This window comes from Xenopus laevis, chromosome 8L (assembly GCF_017654675.1).
Source record: "Xenopus laevis strain J_2021 chromosome 8L, Xenopus_laevis_v10.1, whole genome shotgun sequence".
Taxonomy (NCBI): domain Eukaryota; kingdom Metazoa; phylum Chordata; class Amphibia; order Anura; family Pipidae; genus Xenopus; species Xenopus laevis.
The window spans coordinates 110,134,429-110,147,114 of NC_054385.1; the positions used below are offsets into that span (position 1 = coordinate 110,134,429).

Genomic DNA, 12,686 nt, shown 5'->3' on the forward strand with positions numbered 1-12,686 from the left:
TTTCCTATTGTGAGCCATGCATTAAGGCGCTCTTTGTAGGGTGGAAAAATTGCCTGGAAATAGCACTGATGATTTGTCTGTTAAAACTGCGGAGAGGAAAAAAATATAAAAGGCAGACACTGAGAAATAACAGGGACTCTGTGGCTAAATATCCCTGACTTTGCCCCAGCCTTTATGAGAAACAAGAGAGAAGTCCTTCTGTCTTTTCCTTGCCTCTGTCTCCCCTCCCCCTGCACACACACACACACAGCAGTATCTCCACCGTTATTGGCATTTATCCTACAAATGACTGCTTGAATGCAGTGTGGTGCCTTTGGCTTCATCTGATGAGTGCAGCCTAGGAAAGGCAAGCTGAAGAAGCTGGCAACTGCTCCTAGATGAGAGAATGGAGGGGAGAGAGAGAGAAAGGCTTGACGGTCCTTCTACATAAGCAAATTGCCAATAAATTATGCAGGTTTCCTTGGAAGTGAAGTTATACGTACAGTCAATGCACGAGTCAGAGCACAGCAGTGCAGTCTCAACATCCTCGATTCTACTCTCTTGTGCACAAACCGGATAGTTCTCTGCCGCCTCTATTTTATCCCTTCAGTCACTCTTCTGTATGGTTTGGATTTTGTGGAGGGATAAAAAAGAAAAAACCATCATCACCAGCATCATCGTCATATCTCCAAATTAAAGGAAGGAAAAAAAAATAAGAAACTGCCTGAATCTGGTGTCCTGTGGGGAAGATTGATAGCCCTTTTGGAATGCTATAACGGCAAGTTGGATGGGATTACAAATATGAAACACAACTGGTGCTGAAGCTTTTTGTGCTCGATGAAAGGTAAGCTCATTTAAAAATTCCACCTTCAATACAAAAATATTGTAATACAAAATGTTACCATTGACTGGGAAGTGATTTATTTGTATGGCCCCCCTTACTATGCAGATATTCTAATGGCAGATTGGGTTTCAGATATCTGTCGGTCGGTAGATGTCCCTGATCTGGAACTTTAATAAAATGCATGTTTTAATACTGTCACACAGACCGAATACCGAATATTCAAACTGCATATGTCGTACACTTAACTCTTATGCAGCTACATGTGCTAAAGCCCCAATCTATTCGCCGGCTATTTCTAACGCACAATCCCTGGTGTGGAACCTTTCATCTTATCAGACGTATATCTGCTCTTTCCTATGAAGGAACAGCTCTTATTTAAGTGTCAAGTCAATGCAATATGAAGGATAGGAGATGAAACACTGTAACCCAGAATATCTGTGGCAGCTACAGACAAGACAAGCAATTTCCAGAGGTCCCGTTTGACATGGATAACAATCAAAGAGACCCAAAGGAGACATCCATGCCTCAAAGCTTTTATGCAGTTGTTTATTAATTAGACATCTTTTTTTACCCCCATGAAACGTATCTTGAGCCAGTGAAAAGCATGGTTAGTGTGTAGTGGGATCTTATATAGGATCAGATACAACAAAAAAAAAAGGTTAGGGCAAGCCTTTTTATACAGTCACACTGCAATAAATAGAGGAGTTGTTTCATAAGTAACTGCAGAAATGGTTAGCAATGTATACCTTTTTTTTATATTGTCTGTTGTGTTCTGCCATGATGTTATCTAATATGATTTAATGATACTATTTCTGTATCTAGAAAAATGGTTTCTTTATTTGATTCACTGTCCATATTGGACTTGGAAAAACCATGTAGGAGCCACAATTGCTTTCTAATATCAAGAACACACTTAACAGTTACTGTAGGGTCAAAGATGGACATATTGTGCATTGAGGAAAAATTACTGGTTATATATATATATATATATATATATATATATATATATATATATATATCCATATATATAGAATACCACAACTAAAGTCCTAAAGAACCTGACTCCTCTATACAAGTCCCTCTGTGTTCCACCAAGACCTCCTTTTTCTGATAGTTCTTTCCTATTGCTACACAAAGATCAGTTTGTCAGCATGATTCATTATAATGTCATATTAGCAAAATTTATGGTGTTTAAACACATAAGCCGATTACAGAAGACAATTTGAGTAGTAGAGTTAGAGTAATAATAAAAAATAGGCCAACATAAAGGCTTTATAAGGCTGTGGACTCTACTGTGTAAGATTGGGGTGTCACCAGTATAATTAGTGTATGTTAAATGCAACAAACACTTTGGATATAAAGTACTGATATAACGACTTTGATATTATATATCGTGTGTGAAGCTGGATACAAATGCACCCTAAAATGTTGTCTTATAATGTCTGTTGTCTGTTGTCTGGAAATTATAGTAAAAAAAATAGAAATTTAGAAATGAAGATAGACAATTATTGTGTATCAATCCATAAAGGCAAAGCATCCAGCTTTCTAACAGAAGACTTTAGAAAATTCAAATACATGTTATTTGAATAGAGGCAACATTTGCCCAGTTAATCAGTGTATTTAAAGATTACTTTTTGCTAACCTGAATAGTAAAGAAAATGACAATAGGTTACCTGTCTGCAGACAATTCCTATTTTACATGTCTATGAGGCTATGAAGGACTTTGTTTCCACCCAACATAATCCTTCCTTCTTAGAGTTTGTCACTGTAGCATTAGCTTTCTGTTAAGATAGTCATAAAGACTAATATCACCCAGGTGGTTACTGCCAAGTTAGGGTGTGGAACTTACAGCAGCCACAAATCCATTATTGGCATTCCTATAGAATGAAAAATCTGCATATGCTTAATACGATCTTGGATTCCTAAAGCTGTTCTCATATAAGGAACACATGGCTCTTGAGCTTTGATTGACATCAGAGGACATCATTGTAGCCTGTCCCACATGGATATCATCTAATGTCAATCACTACACAAGAGCAACCTACTGTGCAACTGGAAGGGATGCTTTTACTGGTGGCCAAAGCAGATTTCTTGTAGGGGTGGGATAAAACTGCACCTTATATACATTAGGTGTATATCTAATTTATTTATTGAATTCTGTCAGGGTGGACTTAACTCAGTAACTGTCCAAAGAAAGACCAATATGTTTTGATCCTTCAGGTGGGTGCTAGCTTTTATAATCTAGTTCCGCCTTCAGTCTGTAGAACAGGGGCCCCCAACCTTTTTTTTTTACCAGTGTGCCATATAGAGTTGGGGAGCATCACAAGAATGAAAAAAGTCCCTGGTGATGCCAAATAAGGTCTGTGATTGGCTATTTGGTGTCCCCCTTGTGGACTGGCAGCCTAGATGAGGTTCTGTTTGGCAGTAAATCTGTTTTTTATACAACCAAACATACCTCCAAGCCAGAAATAATCACCTGCTTTGAGACACTTGGGAGCAACATCCAAGGGGTTAGTGAGCAACATGTTGCTCCCGAGCCACTGACTGGGGATCACTGTTGTATAATATGTTCCTGTAATGAATGTTTTTAAGAACTAATATATCAGAATGGTTCAGAAGTTATGTTTGCTTGGCATATTTCCTTTCTAAATCAGTTTTTGTGTCATGATAATGGGGATAAATCTGAAAACAAAAGATATTACAAAATATTTCTCTATATATTTTTTTTTTCAAATAATTCACTCAATGCCTCTAGAAATATTAAACTCAGGTATGGGATCCATTATCTGGAAACCTGCTATCCAAAAGGCTCTGAATCATGGAAAGACCATCTCCCATAGACTCCATTTTCTCCAAATAATGCAAATTTTCCTTTTTCTCTGTAATAATAAAACAGTACCGTATGGCGTATACTTGATCCAATGTAAGGTATAGTTAATCCTTATCGGAAGCAAAAGCAGCCTATTGCGTTTATTCAATGTTTACATGATTTTCTAGTAGACTTAAGGTATGAAGATCCAAATTACAGAAAGATCCTTTATGCGGAAAAACCCAGGTCCCAAGCATTCTGGATAACAGGTCCCATACCTATAATGCCTTGTTCCATTCCAAATGTGCTTTTATGGCATGGCTGAATTGTGTACAGTTATCACAGGCCTAATAATGTTATTAATATTCATGGACATGCATGCAAATGCCTTTCTTGATAATATAGTACTGCAGATATATAGACTCCATAACCACGGCCAATTGAGCAGTGCATTACATAGAATGAGCTGTGCCTAATGATGCCAATAGTGATGCCCGATATTAGTAGCAGTATTATACAAATCAACAGTGATTATTCATAAAACACTACAATAATGCTTCAGTTAACATATTCTACCCATCACATGCAAGACCTTCAGCACAATTTGGTTTGCAATAAAAGTTTTTTTGGCACATTCAGCAAGACATTTGAGTTTTTGAGAGTTATCAAAAATCTGATTGGATTGGTAGACTTAAATATTTGGGTTGTTAGGACCATGTTTTTGAGTGTTCACCACTGATTTACTATGATACCACTACTTACTTTTTCTTCCACTGAAAGGTCATGAGAAAGAATTCTCTAGATTTTCAATTGGTGTCTAATTTGTCTAGTTATACACTACTATAGTGAATTGCATTTTTGACACCCCTTTGATCAATTGGAGCAAGCTTGCAGATTTTTGCACATAGGAAATGACAAGTTTTACCTGCCCAACAATTTTACTTTTAAAAAAACAATTAGAATCGATTTGCCAAACGATTCCCTTCCAGCACATTTGGAGTTACAATTATGATTGAATCATGAATAACTTTGGATGAATAGGAAAAAAATATAAATTTACTAGGAAAAATAATGTTTTATTTAAAATTAAAATATAGTAAAGGGAGCACTCACTGTTCCATACAGCATGAAATTAGTTTAAAAATATGAAGCACACAAAAAGATACATGCTTGGCGCGAAACGCGTCCATCGTGTATCTTTTTGTGCGCTCCATGTTTTTAAACTATTTTCAATAAAGCATTGATTTTAGTTCCCAGAGTGCTCTGTGTCCGAGAAATTCATTATTTAAAATTAAACTTTGATAAATCTGCTCAGCAGACTGTAAGCTTTTAGGGGCCTCCTTTCCCTAGTGTCTTAACACTTGGAATTGGAGTCTTGAACTACTGCTTTCCAGTAGTGATTTTACAAATAAAGATATACACACCATAAAGATATACACACCCCCCCCCAAAGCAGTGGCTTAGGGTGGTGTGTCTTGTGGAGGGGTTCCCTGAAATAAGTTTTGCTTGGGGTCTAGGTACGTCTACTGATATACCATGAGTTCACTAAGGTCAACACTTTACTCAAGTCATTCCTATTTGGGGGTAAATTTATCAAAGAGTGAAATTCCGCCACTAGAGTGAAATTCTGCAGCTCTCCATTCATTTCTATGGGATTTTGAAAGGCATATTTATCAATGGGTGAAAGTGAAATTTCACCCTTTGATAAATACGCTTTTACAAACCCCATAGAAATGAACGGGAAGTGGCGGAATTTCACTCTAGTGGTGGAACTTCACTCTTTGATAAATATACCCCTTGGTGTCAAGTAGATTCAGGCAACAGAACTGATACAGGTACTGTATAAGTCAATGGGGAAAGTCCCAGTGTCTGCGCTGATTTTCGTACCAATATCCGATGATTTTGGGGTTTCGGAGCAAAAAACTCTGTGAAAAACTTAATTGTTGCGGAAAACTCCTAAAAATTCGGAGTTTTCAGGGAACATGATCTATAGGTACAGTAAATTTTAGGGGCCGATTCACTAACTTCGAGTGAAGGATTCGAAGTTAAAAAACTTCGAATTTCGAAGTTAAAAAACTTCGAATTTCGAAGTTTTTTTTGGGCTACTTCGACCATCGAATGGGCTACTTCGACCTTCGACTACGACTATCGAAGGATTCGAAGTAAAAATCGTTCGACTATTCGACCATTCGATAGTCGAAGTACTGTCTCTTTAAAAAAAACTTTGACCCCCCTAGTTCGCCATCTAAAAGCTACCGAAGTCAATGTTAGCCTATGGGCCTATGTCCCCATAGGCTTGGCTAACTTTTTTTGATCGAAGGATATTCCATCGATCGTTGGATTTAAATCCTTTGATCAAACTATCTGCGCTAAACCTTTAGACTTCGATATTCGAAGTCGAAGGATTTTAGTTCCTAGTCGAATATTGAGGGTTAATTAACCCTCGATATTCGACCCTTAGTGAATCGCCCCCTGATGTACATTCATCTTAAAAAAAGTAATTTTTAAGTGTCAGTATCACTTTAACCCTTTCGGTATTATGTTGGTCACCTGCAACCCCTGCCATTCCATGTGCCTTGTGGATAAATGCTGTTTTTTAAATTCACTTTTATCTGTTTATCTTTTCAAATGGCCATAATAAGTGAAGCTAATTAGACTACACGATGTATGCACAGAGGTATTACACAAAATGGGTCATGTTTTAAGGGCATTCATTACTGTCGTGTAAAATACAAGCCTCCTTTGTGTGAATTATTCTTTTTAATATAAGGAATGCATTATCTGCCACAAAACAGGGTAGTAATTATGCAACATTAGGTGAATCTGTCTCCTTTACACTCTATTTTCAAATGAAGGCCATGGTAGCCCATTTTCATTGTACAAAACTTGTGTTGGGAGTGTCTATTTGACATGCTTTAAATGCTTACTATATTATATGTATCGTTATAGATACTGTAAGTATTCCAAGCAATTTAACTGTGCTGGAAACTAATATGAGAGCATAGTTTTATGGCTTCTCACCACAAATGGAACATACTGTATTCTTTACTCCTTTGGATCACAATACCACACCATTTTAATTACGAAACCAATGGTTTTTTTTTTCCGAAGAAGAGAAAATAAATAGTACAGGTATGGGATCCATTATATGGAACCCCATTATCCAGAAAGCGCCGGATTATGAAAGTCTGTCTCCTATAGACTCCCTTTTATCAAAATAATCCAAATTTTTAAAAAACAATTTCCTTTTTCTCTGTAATAATAAAACAGTACCTTGTACTTGATCCAAACTAAAATATAATGAATCCTTATTGGATTTTCTAGTAGACTTAAGGTATGAAGATCTGAATTACGGAAAGATCCATTATCCAGAAAACCCCTGGTCCCTGAAGAACAGGCTCCATAACTGTATGAAAGACATCATTTGCATGCAATTTTCTTTTCTGATTTCTTTCAATATTCATCCTTGTGTTGATTCAATCTCTCTACGCTGGATGTATTATTTATGTATCATGATTTTATCTGCATATTCTGCATGTTCTGCTTGGTATTTCAGTTTTAATTTAGAATTTTTCTTGGTTTTAAATTATCTAGTTGTTTTAAACCAGATAGAGCCACAATTCTCTCTTCTTTCTGTTGCCTCTCTTGCTAAACATGGGTATTATTTAACAGTTTCATGGCATCCTTACCCTTAAATGACCCTTAAATGAAATGAGAACATATAAGAATTTTATATTTAATTTTTTATTGTTAATTAATATGTACAGTATCTAGTAGAAATAAATCTAAAGCAACATGACTTTCTTGAAAACATTTCACCACTCAGTTGGCTTCTTCAGTTCAACTCCACCATTTAAACCTTTAAGTGAACTACAGTCACCATCATACAATCACAATGGTTCCATTGGTATTAAGGTTGTTAAGTTAGCTGAAACTCACATAGGGGTTAAAGTGTGGAGGCTATCTCCCACAGACGACATACTATGTAAGGAATTGAGATCCAAAGTACAGAAAGACTCCTTATCTGGAAAACCTCAGGCCCTGAACATTATGGATAATTCCATACATGTACTGAAGTTATAGTAAAATGAAAATACAGCACTTTACACACAAGTCAAGTACAAACAAGTCATCTGTAGAACTGGAACAACTTCTGCACATTAGAAGTGGAATTAACAGTGGATCTATGCTCCTTTAAAGCAACTTGCTTTTGCTTTGCTTAATAGACAGTAGTTTTCTTGAATTTACAGCAAATATTTTACTTAAATACATCTAAAAAGTACTATTTGAACAACAAACATAATTACAAATGCTTTCTTAAATGGAAATTCTAATCTAATTATAATTTGTTTTTTTTAGTGCTTTTACCTGGAAAAGGAAAGCTTTTTTATATGCACAGGATATTTCTCTAATTATTTGTTGTTTATACCACGTGAGAAGAAGCTGCTGCATATTTATGTTGTTTTGTCTCTATGGTTTGGTCAAGAAAACCATTGTGGCAGCTTAAAATCTCACATTTGAAATTGCAAATCTGAAGTGGAGGAATGATCTATGTCTATAGTTATTTTTTATTTCATTTTTTTATTTTTTATATCAAAATAAATCATAGTGATGAGTGGAACTGCCCCACTCCACATTTGCAAAAAATTCACCACTGAAAAATTAGCAAAATGCAGAAATTTCTTCAAAATGCACTGGAGTCAACAAGCTTTTTTTTATCACATCAAATGCATTGGCATTTTTTTCTTATGCCTTACATTGGAGTCAATGTTGCGTTTCTTGTGTTTTCACATTGTCTCCCTGCATAAAAAATGCATTTTCTCCCCAACAGACTCAATATGGATGGCTAAATTCTTGATCAGATTCACAAAACATTTTGTCAACGTGGGTTTAGCTACAAACCTGTATCATGTGAAAACAATTTTCTCTTACAATTTTGCTTCTTAAATGAGCAAATATTGTCAATTTAGCCCTACCTTTATCTTATTAGTGACCAATCCTGAGCAAGCACCTGTTATCACCAAGAGGTAAGGATTGATCTCATTCAGTATCTACTTTGGAAGGATATCTAACATTGCATGTCCTGCATTTATTTGTAGATAAGGGACTTAGTGCAGAATAAACTAGTATCAGAATGTTGTAGTATCTCTGGCTTTTCATATAGTTATTTCTTGATCAGGTTAGCTGAGCGGCATTTAGGGGCAGATTTACTAAGGTTCGAGTGAATCGAAGTACAAAAAGTTCGAATTACGAAGTAATTTTTTGAATGCTTCGACCATCGAATAGGATACTACAACTTTGAATTTACGTTTGACTATTCGACCATTTGACCATTCGATAATCGAAGTACTGTCTCTTTAAATAAAACTTTGACTTCAATACTTCGCCAACTTAAACCTGCGAAGTGCTATGTTAGCCTATGGGGACCTTCCAGAGCAATTTTCTAAGCTTTTTATAATCAAAGGAAAATCGGAATACGATCGTAACATGATTAAAATCCTTCGAATTCGAATGTCGGAGGATTCTATTTGATGGTCGAATTTCAAAGTATTTTCCACTTCGAAATTCGACCCTTGATAAATCTGCCCCGATGTGTCGGACTGGCCCACAGGGATACCAGGAAAATTCCTGGTGGGCCCAGGTGTCAGTGCTGCTAAACATTTGGCCTATTTCATGGCCATTCCCTATTTCTATGAGAACAAAGAAGCTAAATAGATGGAGTAATAAATTATAGTATGTAAAGAAAATATACTAGAATAGAAGTTGAGTGAGGAGAGGAAGAATAATAATACTGAGAGTGTGTCCTTGGTCTAAGGTTTTTTGGCGGGCCCCTGCATTGCTAAGTATATAAAGAGAGTGAGAGTTCAAGAGAAATAAATTCAAATTGGAATCTACATTTGTACTCATGATATTTCTCCTGTGTGTCTTTGTATCAAGTTGGTCCATTAGAAAGTTTATAATTCATAGGATATTGATGTAAGAACAACACAACCACAATAAGCAGCCACAATTCATATAATTAATTTGAATGATAACCAATATAAAACACAAGATCTGTGTCATTATGGGTTTCTTTTGTGTGGTATATCATTTGTCAGGACTGTGTGTTTCCTTTATATGTAAAAATGAAAGGTAATGTTTTCTCCACCATCTCTGCTGGAAAGCTATTCCATAAATGTGTTTATCTGAGCTATTAGTTTGATGTACACTAATGAAAGAACCTGGTAATGGAACACCTTCTCTGCAGTTTGAGAGCAGCATGAAGCCATCTAAATTGTATTTTCTGTTCCTCAGACTTTTGGTTTATGGTTTCAAGCTGTGCTAGCAGTAAACTGGTGACAAAATAGTGATTTACATGGTGTGGCCCTTGTTCACCAATCGGACCCAGTAGATCTGGCACAGTTGGGATATGTGGTGAGATAGATTTATGTCAGGAGCTGATTTTAATCTATCTTTTTAACGGATGAGCTAAGCAGCCTTTCTATAATTGTAAGAGATATTGACAGAAAAAAGTAGCTCATCGGTGAAATGAAACATGGTGATAAGGGAAAATGCTTAGCAAACAGATGCCTTTGTTTTGAATGACTGCCCAAAAGATGAAGAAATAAAATTAAGCCTAAGTCTGTTACTTTCAAAAGAGCCATAAAACTGACATCAAATAATAAAACATTCATTTTAGCTGCCTGCATCCTTCAGGTGATTACAGTGGATACAAATACTGCTCAGGAGATGGGATTATGAGGTCCAAGTTAATGGTACGGTACATAAAGGAGAACTGTCAGAGTATAAATCCATTAGCTGTGGTAGATTTTTAAAGGGGATCTAAAAGCTGAGAGAACATCTGCTACTTTTAATAATAATAAAGTATTTTATACAGAGGGATGAATGGCATTTGTGAAATAAAGACATGTTGGCTTTTATCAGACAAGTTCTGAAGCTCTGAAGACACTTAGGGGATTGTTTATCAAAGGTCAAATTTTAGAGCTCTGTGAGCTTTTTTAAACCTCGAATGAACTTGAATGAACTCACAACTCAAATGGTTTCTTATTTAAGACAAAAACTCAAATGGAGAAAAATCAAATCAGCGAGTTCAGGGTTAACAACCCAAAAACTCGAATTGATCGAGTTTTCAAGGGAAACCCACCGAAAACTTGAACATCATGAAGGCTCAAATGGCTCAATCGACTTCTGCCATTGACTCCTACATGACCTCGACAGGTTTAAGATGGTGTATTTTCAGATTCAAGCTATTTCTAGGCTTGGGGTATAATAAGTCTCGAAAAGAAACAAGTTTTTTTTACCTGAAAAATTTATTTTTGACCCAAAAATAACCTCAAAAACTCAAATTTTTCACAAAGCAGGGAGTTTGCGATGTTCAATGTACTGTTACTTGTATTAGCACTGGTTGGGCTTAAATAACTGACTCCAATAATCAGAAGGGGTGACCATATATTGTATTTCCCTTCTTTGTTCATTAGTCAGTATGGATGGAAACCCTTCTTGTTAGTGAAAGGATCGTAACTTGTTCTTAAATTTTTTTTTATGGAAACAGTTATGCATTCAAATTATTATGCATATCTGAACATATATACAAGATATATTCATATAATATATTTTATTCATATAAACCACCACTTTTTTTTAGGAGGATTTATGGATCTTCCTTTTCGGACATTCTGGTCTTTATTTATCATAGTCATCAAGATAATGTCCTTCCCGGGTTACAAATTTAATAGCAAATAATATCTTCTTTTCAGCATAGTGGCTAATTAAATTCATCAGATTTCAGAGTTTGCATATGCAGTATTTTGGAATTGTTTTTCTGTGTAACAACATAAAAGGGCTCCTGCGCAAAGTGCAATTTCAAGCGCAATCATCATGTTTTGTTTTAAGTCACAATCTGGGCGCAGGGAGGAGATGCACTTGATGCAATTGTGTCCAATTTGCCACAACTGAACATGCTTTTGTCACAAATTTGACAGAATTGGGTGGAAGTCCATCTGGCATCATTTCCAATATGAGAGGCATCCCTTTGGGTCAATCCAGCAGCAATAGATTCAGAATAGAAGGCAGGAAGGACGAGTCGAGCACTGCAAGGAGCACATTTTAATGGAAGTACCTTTAATGAAAGAGGTTAAAAACTCGCAACTCACTAAGAACCACAACTGTGCTTGCAGACGTAAATTAGCCTAAAAACCTTCAGCCCTTTGGTGTATCAGACTACCCTGATTACAGCAATAGCCTTATACAACAAGAAGAGGGATAATAAAATGTTGGAACCCAAAATAATGACACTGACTGTTTACTTTTTACATTTGACCTTTAAGTGGCATCATTTAATGATACACATATAGGGATATATTCAGAAAAATTTTATAAAACGCAGAAAAAATGGAGGACACATTTGAACAAGTCTAGGACAATATATAAGTACAGGTATGGGACCTGTTATCCAGAATGCTCGGGACCTGGGGTTTTCCAGGTTAACAGTTCTTTCTGTAAATTGAATCTTTATACCTTAATTCTACTATTGAATCCTGTAAACATTTAATAAAACCAATATGCTGGTTTGCTTCCAAAAAGGATTCATTATATCTCAGTTAGGATTAATTATATCTTAGTTGGGATCAAATACAAGGTACTGTTTTATTATTATTATTACTGATAAAAGAAAGCAATTTTAAAAAATTTGGATTATTTGGAAAAATGGAGTCTATGGGAGATGGCCTATCTGTAATTCGGAGACATAACCAATCCCATACCTGTAAGTTCAGCCACAGTTCAGCTTCCACATACTACTAACTTCAATTAGCACCATTGCTCCTCAATCCATGAAAAATAGGAAACTCGAACAAAGGGAACAAGGAATTCATAGGTGGCTACGGACCTTCTACATTTATTGCTAAGCAGAAAACTAGTAACAAAGTGTAAGATGTGCAGTTTTTCCATCTACACAACTGTCTTCCTCAAGTCTGTTGGAGTGTATTGTCTTGATGTCATTGCTGTGTGACCCTGGCATAGGCTGGGCATTAGTACTCAAATACATATTTCATT

The 12,686-nt window shown here is 36.0% G+C and overlaps 1 protein-coding gene across 2 annotated transcripts in view; it reads left to right on the top strand.

The window, feature by feature from the left end:
- Positions 1–266: 266 nt before the first annotated feature.
- tmem121.L (transmembrane protein 121 L homeolog) overlaps positions 267–12,686 on the top strand; it is a 174,594-nt gene continuing 162,174 nt past the window's right edge. For both annotated transcript variants that reach the window (XM_041573404.1, XM_018231647.2), the window contains exon 1: positions 267–823. The gene's annotated coding sequence lies outside the window, so the exon portion shown is untranslated. The remainder of the gene's footprint in view (positions 824–12,686) is intronic.